General features: G+C 34.6%; 1 pseudogene; it reads right to left on the bottom strand.

The window, feature by feature from the left end:
* Positions 1–1,597: 1,597 nt before the first annotated feature.
* LOC129462428 (ATP synthase subunit a-like) lies at positions 1,598–8,720 on the bottom strand (annotated as a pseudogene).
* Positions 8,721–13,044: the final 4,324 nt, after the last annotated feature.

Raw genomic sequence — 13,044 nt, 5'->3', positions numbered from 1 at the left:
GTTATTGGAAGTAGTATGATAGTTGGGATAATAATTTTTAACATTGGAGTAAATTCAGGCTTTGTACATAATCTAGACCATAGGTACTAGAGGACATAACCAGTAAGACTAAACCTACAGCAGCTTCACAGGCTGCCAGAACTAAAAGGATAATGGATATTTTGGATGCTAGTGTGAAATGTATGTTTAAAGTTATGAGAGTACTTATGATAAATATTGATAGTATTATGCCTTCTAGGCATAGTAGGGATGATATCAGGTGGGATCGATAGATTATTACCCCTATTAAAGATATAATAAAAGGTAATGTAATGTTAATATAAATAGAGGGCATTTGGTAATTATAATCTATCATAATTTAATGAGTCGAAATCATTTATTTTGACCTAATTATCAACTCAGTTCATTCTAATCCTTTTTGGGTTCATTCATAGGCTAAGCCTAAGATTAAAATGATAATTAATATGAGGGCTGTACTAATTATTAATTTTAGGTCAGTTGTCTGAAAAGCTCATGGTAGGGGTAGTAGTACAACAATTTCTAGATCAAAGAGGAGAAATGTGTGGCTGCAAGGAAAAACTTCATGGAAAAGGGGAGGCGGGTAGAGCCTGTTGGGTGAAACTCACATTCGTGGGGTCTGGATTTTTCTGTATAGATGTTAAGTTGTAGGAGTCAAAATGCAATTGTTACTAGTAAGAGTGTCAGTAAGGTGTCAGTTGCTAGGGCTAATGTTAGATTAATTACTCTTTTTCACATAATCCCAAAGCTAACTGATTGGAAATCAATTGTACTATTTTGTACTAAAAGAGTAAGATCCTCATCAATAGATAGAAATATATAGGAATAGACATACTATGTCTACAAAGTGCCAGTACCAGGCAGTGGCTTCAAATTCAAAATAGTGGTAGAACGTCAGGTGAAATTTTAGTTGGCGGAATAGAGAGACAGTAAGAAATGTTGATCCAATAATAACATGAAGCCCGTGAAAGCCTGTAGCTATGAAGAATGTTGAGATGTAAACCCCACCAGAAATAGTGAAAGGGGCTTTGAAATACTCTGAGGCTTATAGAAGTGTAAAGTAAATACCTAGGGCAATTGTGATGGACAGTGCTTGAAGTATGTGTCTTTGGTTACCTTCTGTTAAGTTGTGGTGAGCCCAAGTAATTGAAACTCTGGATGGAAGTAAAACAGATGTATTAAGGAGAGGGACTTCTAGAGAGTTAAGAGGGTAAATGCCTGTTGGAGGCCAACATCTCCCTAGTTCTGGAGTCAGGGCTAGGCTAGAATGGTAGAACGCTCAGAAGAAGCCAGCGGAAAAAAACACCTCTGAAATAACGAGTAAGATTATTCTGTATCGAAGGCCTTTTTGGACCATTGATATATGGTGGCCTTGGAATGTGCCTTCTTGGATAACATCACATCATCATTGATGTATTGTTAATGTATTGGTTAATAGGCCTAGAGTTAGTTAGGAGGGGGGTAGAGTTAAAATGAAATCATATGGCTAGGCCGGATGTTACCAGTAGTGCTGAAAGGGCTCCCGTTAGCGGTCAGAGGCTAAGGTTAACTATGTGGTAAGCATGAGTTTAGTGGATCATTATGTGTTGTCGTGTAGGCAGAGGCTTACTAGGAGTGTAAAGACATAGGCTAGAATAAGGGCTATAGCAAAGTCGAGGATGGTTAGTAAAGCTAGAATAATAAATGTAATTGAAGCTGTGGGTAAACTAATAGTTGATAATACTAGAGTAGCTCCTCCAATTAAGTGCATTAGTAGGTGGACGGCTGTAATGTTGGCTGTTAATTGTACAGCTAGTGCTATTGGTTTAATGAATAGGCTAATAGTATCAATGATTACTAATATGGCAATAGGCGGGATAGGTGTGCCTTGTGGTAGGAAATTATAGGAAGTGGGTTAAGAAAGCTTTTGTCTTAAAGTGGAAGCTGGTGATCACTGCTCCAGCTCACAAAGGAATTGCTATCCCTTAGTTTATTGATAATTGAGTAGTTGGTGTAAACGAATGAGGTAGAAGTCCAAGAAGATTACTTGAACCAATAAAGAGAATCAGGGAAATTAACATAAGGGATCAGGTTTGTCTCTTGATATTATGCATTGTTATTATTTGTTTAAATAATAGTTGGATTAGCCACTGTTGAATAGAGGTCAGTCTGTTGTTGACTAAATGGCTAAGGGTGGGAAGTAGCATAGTGGGAAATAAAATAGTTAAGATTGCCATAGGTAGACTTAATATTTGCTGGGGTAATGAACGAGGCAAATAAATTTTCATTTATTTTAATTCTCAAGGGGTTGAGTGTTTTTGTGTCTTAATTGCTTTTGGTGTGAGATTCATAAGGTAAATAAAACTTGAGACTTTTAATTGAAAAATGATGAATAGAGTTATGATTATGGATAAAATAGTAATGGGTCACATGGATGTGTCTAGTTGGGGCATTTTGCTGCAGGGGAGTTTAGAATCCTCAATCTTTAACTTAAAAGGTTAATGCTAATTAGCTTTACAGTGACATTGGAGTAAGGATATAGATCAGGTTTTGAAGCATTTTAGGGGGACTAATTCTAGAACAATGGGTATAAAGCTGTGGTCAGATCCACAGATTTCTGAGCATTAGTCATAGTAAAGGCCTGGCCATGTGGTGGTCAAGGTCATTTGGTTTAAGCGCCTGGGGATAGCATCTGTTCTGAGGCCCAGTGATGGGACAGCTCATGAGTGTAGAACATCTTCTGATGAAATTAATACACAATAGGAATTTCTATTGGGAGAACTACTTGATTGTCAACTTTGAGGAGTCGTAGTTCTCCTGGTTTTAAGTCTGTTGTAGGGATTATGTAAGAATTGAAGCCTAAGTCCTCATAATCTGTATATTCATAAATTCAATATCACTGATGGCCAATTGTTTTGACAGTGAGAAAGGGGTTATTAATTTCATCTATCATATATAGGATACGTTGAGATTGGAGGACAATTAAAATTAGGATAATAGCAGGCAGGTAAGATATTCCATATAGTTTCTACTTCATGGGCATTTGTAGTGCTAGTATGTGTTAATTCTGTTGTCATATGAGGGAAATAATATAGAAAACCAGAGAACTAATTAGGAAAACAATTATAAGAGTGTGGTCATGAAAACTAAGTAATTCTTCTATAATAGGAGATATAGCATCTTGAAGACCTAATTGAAATGCATAAGCCATTAAGACACATAGGGTTTTAACCTATAAATTAACTTTGACAAAGTTATGTAATAGTTTTACCAATATCTCATGAAAAAAATCATAGAGGTCATGAGATTGGCTTGAAACCAGTTTTTGGGGTTCAATTCCTTCCTTTCCCCCTTTAAATTTGGATCCCTCAAGACCATCTTTGGAGAAAAGGATAGACTTGTCTTCCTTTAAGGGAGTGCATCCTTAACTTTGGCAAATAAACCTCCTAAAATGACTGAGACCTGTCTCGTCATTTTTCTCAACTGACACACTTATAACCGAAATTCTTTTGGAAGGTAAAGCCAGTGGGTATTATAACCATTATCTTCTATGCACAGACTGTATGCTTACATAATGTTCTTGTCAAATGCACAACTTGATAAAATTGTTTTGTTTAGTCCCATTGATTATGAGGATTAAAGTTGTTATAAAGAGGTTATTAGCAAAGTCAATTCAGGCATGGATAACTTATTAATACAGATAATTTATTAATTCAATACATTATGGATAATTTACTGATTTTTTAGTAAATGGATAATTTATTAATTCAACATATTATTAAAGGGGATTATAAAAAGAGGAAGCAAATATATTCCTAACAAATCATCATGAAATTCAAACCTGGCAATATTTTATGTTACAATTTGAGCATAAGTGACAGTCTTTGCATCTCTTGTTCCAAAATAAAGCTAAATGATTTGGAAATTCAACAGATAAATAAAGTCTTCTTAATCTTGTATTATGTGTTGGTCTCTACTCCTTCCTTGCAAAATTTATCTGGACAAATAGATTTAATAGAGCAAGTAATGCATGACTATGCTTTATACAGCCACAGAATAAAAAACTTAGAAATAAAACTAATGTTTAATAAAATACACTTTTTGATGTATATTCCACTTTGCATTACTTATCCTGTATTACTTAATGTTTTGATACACGAAAGCAACATGCAAATAAAGAAAACATCCCAATGAGATGAGCCTTGCTATGATATTTTACCTAGTGGAAAAAATAGTTTATTATCAATTTTAGTTAATATGGTATAAGTTAAAAATTAAACATTTAATAATTTTAGTGTAGTGCACAGCTAAAGATTGTATAAGAATTTCTATATTGTGGTAAAATGTTATCTTTTTCTTCATTTAAATATTAATCATTTTTAAAAATATAAGGTTTAAATAATCAGCTAAAACTAATATTAAAAGTATAAAAACATATTATTATTCATTTTTTATTTAAATAGTTTACAAGGTCCATTAGACTTTTGAGATTTTTGAGACTATATTATAATCAAACAAGTACATTCAAAGTAAACTTTGAAAGGGCTGTTACACTATGAAATACCCCATGGAACCTATGAACCCCAAAAATCTGAGACAGGTCTCAATTAATTTAGAAAGTTTATTTTGCCAAGGTTGAGGACATGCACCCATGACACAGCCTCAGGAAGTCCTGATGACATGTGCCCAAGATAGGGGCACAGCTTGGTTTTATACATTTTGGGGAGACATGAGACATCAATCAATATGTGTAAGATGTACATTGGTTCAGTCCAGAAAGGTGGGACAACTCAAGGTGAAGGCGGGACAAACAAGGTATGGAGGGGGCTTCCAGGTCATAGTTAGATAAGAGACAAATGGTTGCATTCTTTTGAGTTTCTGATTAGTCTCTCCAAATGAGGCAATCAGATATGCATTTATCTCAGTGAGTAGAGGGGTGACTTTGAGTAGAATGAGAGGCAAGTTTGTCCTAAGCAGTTCCCAGCTTGACTTTTCCCTTTAGCTTAGTGATTTTGGGACCCCAAGATTTATTTTCCTTTCACAAACTGAACTAAATGATAAGTAGTAAAGAGACATGAAATCAAATAATTTAAAATTGTATAGAATTCAATATACCTTGAATTAATTTTGGCCATTGAAATATTTTGTTGCAATTCTCCCTTATAAATATATACATTAAAATGTTTTTAGATAGCTTAAGAATTAAGATTAGAAATATTTGTATTATGACAAAAAAATTTTCAATTCAGGTACACTTTTTAACACAAGATAATTGTATGTGAGGAATGATGTTAACAAGTTGGTAGAACAGAAGGCCCCAGACCATTTTCCTCCAAAGACAATTGATCTAACAGCAATATATTTCCAAAAAGCTTTTATAGAAACTTCAGAAACCAGTTAAGAATTTGTAATTCACCAAGCAAGCAAAAAATCCAAGAATAGCCACATTGGAAGGGGTAAGAAAAACCGTTGCATTTTCTCTCTGATGGCCCTTCCCTAATCTGACACAGCTAGGAATAACCAGGAGAAAAGGTTCAACTTACAGCTATTCTCTTGTGAGGAAATGTAAAGAGTGGGTCTCATGTTCAATGTCCTGGTGTTTGGGGGGCTGCAGAAGGAACTGGTTTCTGTTTTGCCTGATTTGCAGCATTGATGGAGAACTGGCATAATTTGGATGGCTGGAGGCTTCTGAGAACAAAGGAGAGATTGGTGGGTTCTTGAAACACAGTAGAGCCTGGACTACTGTAGACAGACACCAGAAGGAGGAAGAGAATACGAGCTGCTAGAAAATAAACGTTGCAACTTTTCTAATTGGGAAGTTAGATCTGCAAGCCAAGATAAGTTATGTCTTCAGAAAAAGTTGGAGAGGGCTCCAAAATATTAAGCTAGATTGATTAGTGAAGCTCTTCCACTCTGTGAATCCAGTCCTTGAAGACTGGGAGAGGTAACTGTTTTAAGTGCCAAAATCCCAGTAAAATTTAACAAGACATATGAAGAAACAGGAAAATCTGATCAAGTCAAAAGAAAAAGAAACCTCCAGAAAAATATCCTAAAGAAGTGAAGATCTATGAACTACTTGACAAAGAATTCAAAGCAACCATTTTAAAGAAACTCAATGAGCTAAAAGAGAACAGATAGACAAGTAAACAAAATCAGGAAAATAATGCACTAACAATGAGATAGAAACTATATCAAAGAACCAAACAAATTCTGAAGCTGAATAATGCAATAACTTAAAGAATTTACCAGAAAAGTTTAACAGCAGACTTGATCATGTAGAAAAAAGAGTCAACAAACTTAAAGACAGATGATCTGAAATTAGCATTCAGAGGAACAAAAAAAAAGTATGAAGAAATGTGAAGAAAGTCTAAGGAACTTATGGGACACCATCAGGCAGACCAATACATGAATTATGGGTGTATCAGAAGGAAAATAGGAAAAGGGGCAGAGAGCTTATTGGGAGAAATGGTGCCCCAAAACTTCCCAAATCTGAGGAAAGAAATGAACATTCACATTTGAGAAGTTCAATGTACTGTGACTAGGACAAACTCAAGAAGGCCAATATCAAAGCAGGTTATAATCAAACTGTCAAATGTCAAAGACAGAGAGAATCCTGAAAGAACAAGAAAAGCAATTTGTTAACATACAATGGAACTTCCATAAGATAATCAGTAAAGGAAATAATAAACATTAGAGCAGAAACAAGATACAGAGTAGAAAACAATATAAAAAAATCAGCAAAACCAAGAAAGAGTTTTTTGAAAAGAACAACATATATAAAAAATCTTTAGACTAATTAAAAAATAGAGAAGACTCAAAAACAAAAACGAAGTAAAAGAGGAGACATCACAATACCACAGAAATAAAACGAATTTATGAGACTATCATGAACAATAGGCCAACAAATTGGACAACCCAGAAGAAGTAGATAAATTCAATACGTAAAACCTGCCATGATTGAATCATGAAGAAATAAAAAATCTGGATAGATCTATAAATAGTAAGAAGATTGAATCAATAAACAAAAACCTTCCAACAATAAAAATGCCAGGATTAGATGGCTTCACTGGCAAAATCTGTCAGTCATTAAAGAGAGATTAACAGAATCATTTTCAAAGTCTTTCAAAAACTGAAGAAGGAAGATCATTTTCTCATTATATGAGGCCAGCATTACCCAAAGCCAGACAAAGATACTACCAAAAAAAAAACAAAAAAACTATAGGCCAATATCCCCTGATGAATATTGATGCAAAAATTCTGAACAGAATACTAGGAAATCAAATTCCCAAGTACATTAAAAGAATTATACAACCATAAACAAATGGAATATTACTATACTCAGAATGAAAAGATAGTTCAACTTGTGAAAATCAATGTATAAAGCACATTAATAGAATGAAAGTCAAAAACTACATGATTATCTCAAATAATGCAGAAAAAGCATTTGACAAAATTCAACACAGTTTCATGGTACAAAAACTCATTAGAAATGGATGGAAATTACCTCAATATAATAAATGTTACATATGAAAAGCCCACAGCTAGCATTATACTTAATGGTGAAAAACTGAGAGCTTTCCTCTAAGATCAAGAACAAGGCAAGGATGCCTACTCTTACCACTATTATTAAATATAATACTGGAAGTCTTAGAGCTATTAGGATAGAGAAAGAAACAAAATAAATCCAAATGGACAAGGCAGAAGTAAAATTACCTGTTTGCAGATGATATGATCTTACACATAGAAGCCATAAGATTCCACAAATTTATCTATTAGAATCAATAAACAAAGTTATAGATACAAAATATATCTCCAAATACACCTCCAAATTAGTAGTTTTTGTTTATTTGTTTTTTTGAGACAGAGTTTCCCTCTGTTGCCAGGCTGGAGTGCAGTGCTGTGATCTCGGCTCACTGCAATCTCTGCCTCCCAGGTTCAAGCGATTCTCCTGCCTCAGCCTCCCAATTAGCTGGGATTACAGGCGTGCACCACTACACCCAGCTAATTTTTGTATTTTTAGTAGAAACGGGGTTTCACTGTGTTGGCCAGGCTGGTCTCCATCTCCTGACCTCCTTATCCGCCCACCTTGGCCTACCAAAGTGCTGGGATTACAGGCGTGAGCCATTGTACCTGGCCTAGTAGTTTTTAATACATGTACAATTAATAATCCGAAAAGAAAATTATTAAAACAATACCATTTCTAATAGCATAAAAAATAATAAAATATTTAAGAATAAACTTAACCAAGCAGGCAAAAGACTTGTATACTGAAAACTGTAGAATATTGCTAAATGAAATTAAAGTCATAAGTGAATGGAAAGGCATTCCCTGTTCATATATGGAGTATTTAATATTGTCAAAATATTTATACTGCCCAAAGCAATCTACAGTTTCAGTGCAGTTCCTACCAAAATCCAAATGACACTTTTTGCAGAAAAAAAAAGAAAAAAACTAAAGGACTCACACTTCCTGATGTCAAAACATGTACAAAGCTACCCTAATTAAAACAGTATGAGCCAGGCACAGTGGTGTGTGCCTGTAGTCCCAGCCACAAGCAAAATGGCAAAATTCTGTCTTACACTGGAGATGAGTGTTTGAGTCTCTCATGTATTTTGCATGTGAGTGGTAAGAATGGATGTTAATTGGGGAAATGTATTGTCAATATGATGTTCTTTGTAATTTAAATCAGTACTCCTGATTTGCAGAGGAATCTTCAGATTCATGCTGGAATCAGATTCATGGCTTCATGCAGGAAGCCAGTTGAATAAGTTTAAATGTTTGTCTGAGGCTATAGCAAAGTCCATGTAAAATGTTCGCTATTACTATATAACAAACTACCCCAAATCCCAGTGATTAAAGCAATAAGAATTTAGCATTTCTTATGAGTTCACTTATCAATTGGGCAAATCCGCCTGTACGGTCAAGTTTGACTGATATTTTCTGGACTTGCTAACATGTCAATGATCAGCTGACAGGGTTGGCTAGTAGCTTAGCTGGCCATCTAGGATGTCCACTCTAATAGATCTGGCTGCCACCTTGGGTGACGGGTGTGAATAGCCATGAGACTCTTAACATCTAGAAAACTGTTTTTTAGTCAGTGGTTGAATTTCAAGAGCAACAGGGGGCAAAAGACAACATTTGGAAGCACTTTGCCAAGTTTCTTTTTAGGTCACATTTAGTACCATCCTATTGACAAAAGCAAGTGACGAGGATGGTCCAGAGTCAAGAGCTGAAAAGTCATGTTGCAAAGGACAAGTATTTAAACAAGTTTGAACAACTGGGGGGATTTCTTGCAATAAATCTTCCATCAGTGTATGCAATTTCAAGATCCGTCATGCAATCAGTGGCTATGGGGCAAGGTATAAACATGCCAGAGTCAGGAAGACACAGGGAAATTTTTAAAGAGTTTTCCAATGAATCAAGTAGAATGAGAACACACTTGTGCTTTGAATTTGCTCTGTCATTCCAGGATTTCTTTTTATCCATGTAAGCTTAGAACAGCAGACTGTAACTTGGAATTACGGTGTTTTTCTCAGCAGTATCAAGGATGATTTTTTTTTTTAAATAAAAGATTGCATTAAATTATATTTAACAAAGAAATGAAATCTGTAAACTAATTTTTATATCAACTAGATATTTTTTCAAAGTTTCAGGATAAGATTGAAAAATTATGTTTGTCTAAAAGTAAAACTATAATCCACTTATCTAAAACAATTTTCATGAGAAAAGTAAATTTCAATTAATGGCCTATTGGTTTAGAGAAGAAAAAAATACATGTGTATTTTTTAAAGCAGGCACTGATTGATTTAAGTTTGAAAACTGTACTTCTAAAATGGATTTAGACAAAGAATGATATGTTCTCGATTTATATATGAGAAGCATTTTGATGCCTAGTTATCCATGAAGTGTTTTTGGAAAAGAAATTTATACTCTCATCAAATGTACTTAAACTTGTACAACTGGGGCTTTTGGAAAGAGAGGGGAAGGGGGGAAGTAGTATACTTAATGTGAACTGAGATTTTCAGAAGAATGGATATGTTTCTAGAGAAAATTGGCTAAAAAATAAATTTCATGGAACTTGGGGAGTATGGTGGTGTAATTAATTATTTAAATCAGTAGACATGGAGTAAAGCAGATTACCTTCCATAAATGTGGCTGAACTTCATCTTATGAGTTAAAGGCCTTAAGAGAAAAAAACTGAGGTCCCTTTAGGAAGTTGGATCTCTGCCTCCAGACTTTCAGACTGAGACTGCAACATTAATGCTTCCCTGCTCTCATTTAAGATTTGCCAGCTCCCCCCACAATCATGTGAGCCGACTGCTTAAAATCTCTCTCCTCTCTCCTTCTCTCTCTCTTTCTCTCGATAGATAGAGGATAGATAGATAGATACACAGATAGATACATAGATAGATAGATAGATAGATAGATAGATAGATAGATAGATAGATAGATAGATAGATAACCTTCTATGGGTTCTCTCTGGAGAACCTGGATTAATACAGGGAGTTAAGAAAGGACACACTACACTACCCATGGATGCAGTAATATTTTCAGAGTCTCAGGGTCAACACTTTATAGAAGCAATACTAATTTGCATAAGAAGTTGTTATATATACATTGTTTATCATTTAATTTATAGAAGTGATTCTAATTTGCATAACTAGTGAGTGCATCCTGCTTTTCATTATATTTTAAAATTAAATTTACTATTTATTCATTCCCTAGAAGAACCGTTATATATGGTTGTACATATTTTTTGCTATACAAGAGTGTCTAGCTGAAGGGGCAAATGGGATGGGAATAAAATCTCTGCTCCACATGTAAATTGATTACCCTGGGAATAGGATGCACTCACCTACAGAGATCTCTTTTCCGTATAAAATAACTTTCACTTGCTAAACTACAATTAAATGACACTTTGTTTACCTACAGTAGGTGGTTTTTTTGAATTTGCTTGAAGATACTTTATGTGGTAGAAACAGTCTTCTCCCTCCCTAATTATTGAGAACTTGATTCCATTTGTATTCTTACATTCTGTGATGACAAAGCTACCTCATGTTGTTTCGTGCAAAAACAATATATGTGTTTTAAGCCAAACTTAAAAGCTGTGTTTTCCAAAATGAATAAATATGGACCCTGATGTTAAAACTTATTTATTAGCTAAAATATTGGTTTGTGCATTTGCAAAAAGATATGTAGAGTTTACTCAGGTTTGGATTAAAACAATTATTTTAAATGAAATTTTCAGTAGAATTAATAGAAGGCAATAAAATGAAATCAAATCATTGTATAAGTCAGGTTACTATCTTGCCATAATTGATTGACATTGATATTTTTAACTCAAAGAAAAAAATAAAATTAAGTGCATCATGTTCTAAGCCTCAAACTTGTCATTTAATTTAAGCAGCCCCATTCTTTTAATGATCTGGTTACATTATATGGAGCTTACGTTGTGGTGGCAAAATGAAATGACATTTTAATCATTTTTCAAATTATGTTGAGCCAAGCGTATGATGAGTTCGACATAACTTTTTTACCAATTACGAGACTTCGATGTTTCCTCATAGTATTTAAATGCTTCTTTAACTTATTTTTCCATGGCTTTAAAATCACTTAGTCATTCCTATGAACATATTCAAAACTAAATGGTCATTTTCCTATTGACTTTGCTCATAACTTTTTACTTCTGTTTAAAATGTGAAGAGCACTGACCCAATCACCAACACGTTTTGTCCTCTCCACCTCCCTTTCTCATTTAATCATTATTCCTTTCAATTCTGTCTCCCATCTGCTTCCTTGATCTTTCTCCAACTTCGCAATCTTATTGTGACTTCATTTTCATAAGAACTATTGGAATACTTTTCTAAATGATCTTTCTGCTGTCTAGCCCTAATACTTCAGTGAACAACAGCCAAGCAATAAATAAGTGGTGTGGCGTGTGTGTGTGTGTGTGTGTGTGTGTGTGTTTGTGTGTGTGTGTTTGCATGCATGTGTGCATACTGGCATTTGTTTGTATGAACAAAGGTGTGGATGCAGAATGATACTGTTTATACTAGTCTGTTATCATGGGACACCTCCAGGGGATGGCACTGAGAGAAATAGTAATATTTTATTTCATAAATCTTTGTAACATTTGACTGCTAAAAAAGAAAAAAAACCTAAACTTTTGAAGATGCTCTATTAATTACCTGTATTGTGACCATTTTTAATACTGTATTAAAACCACAGTATGGTGCCAATTTCTTAAAAGCCATCTTTGTGGCAAGGTTAACAGATAATTGCCAAATGAAAGCCAGGCAAAGTCAATTCAGAGTGGAGCTTTTTCTATCAGCAAAAATAGGTCTAATGACTGAGAAATTTGGCTTATAATCTAGAAGAACAAATAAATAACCCAGGTGATTATGTAATGATTATGTTTAAAAATGTGTGTAGACACAGTATCTAAATAACACAACACCTACCAATATATGTGCATACTTCTATTAAAAACATAGTTCACCATTTTACTCCAGTTTGGCCTAAACATTTCTAAAGGAAGGCTCACTGTAATTATCAGATGGGGACACCTGATTTGGCACTATTATCATATAGATTCTTTCAGTGGAAGAATTGAGGATTGTGCATGAGGGAGAGAAAAGGCACATGACTTCTGTTAACAACATATCTGAATGTAAATCTACTGAGGTAGTATTTTCTAGTGTACTTACATTTAATTTATTCAGAATAAAATTACATTTCTGAGTTCAACCTGAAATGTTTAGGGAAAGGTAATGAAATGTGTATGTGGGCGTTTATGCATGAACACACATATATTTATGAGTATTGTTAAAAAAGAATTGCTCAGAAATTTGCTTATTGCCCCTTCTGTTTTACCCTGCAGAATATATATATATATTTTTTTGAGACGGAGTCTCGCTCTGTCAGCCAGGCTGGAGTGCAGTGCATGATCTCGGCTCACTGCAAGCTCCGCCTCCCAGGTTCATGCCATTCTTCTGCCTCAGCCTCCCGAGTAGCTGGGACTACAGGTGCCCGCCACCACACCCGGCT

The sequence above is a fragment of the Symphalangus syndactylus genome, chromosome 2 (assembly GCF_028878055.3).
Source record: "Symphalangus syndactylus isolate Jambi chromosome 2, NHGRI_mSymSyn1-v2.1_pri, whole genome shotgun sequence".
In the NCBI taxonomy this organism is placed as follows: Eukaryota; Metazoa; Chordata; class Mammalia; order Primates; family Hylobatidae; genus Symphalangus; species Symphalangus syndactylus.
Note: the sequence above shows the minus strand (reverse complement) of the source record. Positions and strands in the feature narration are given on the sequence as shown.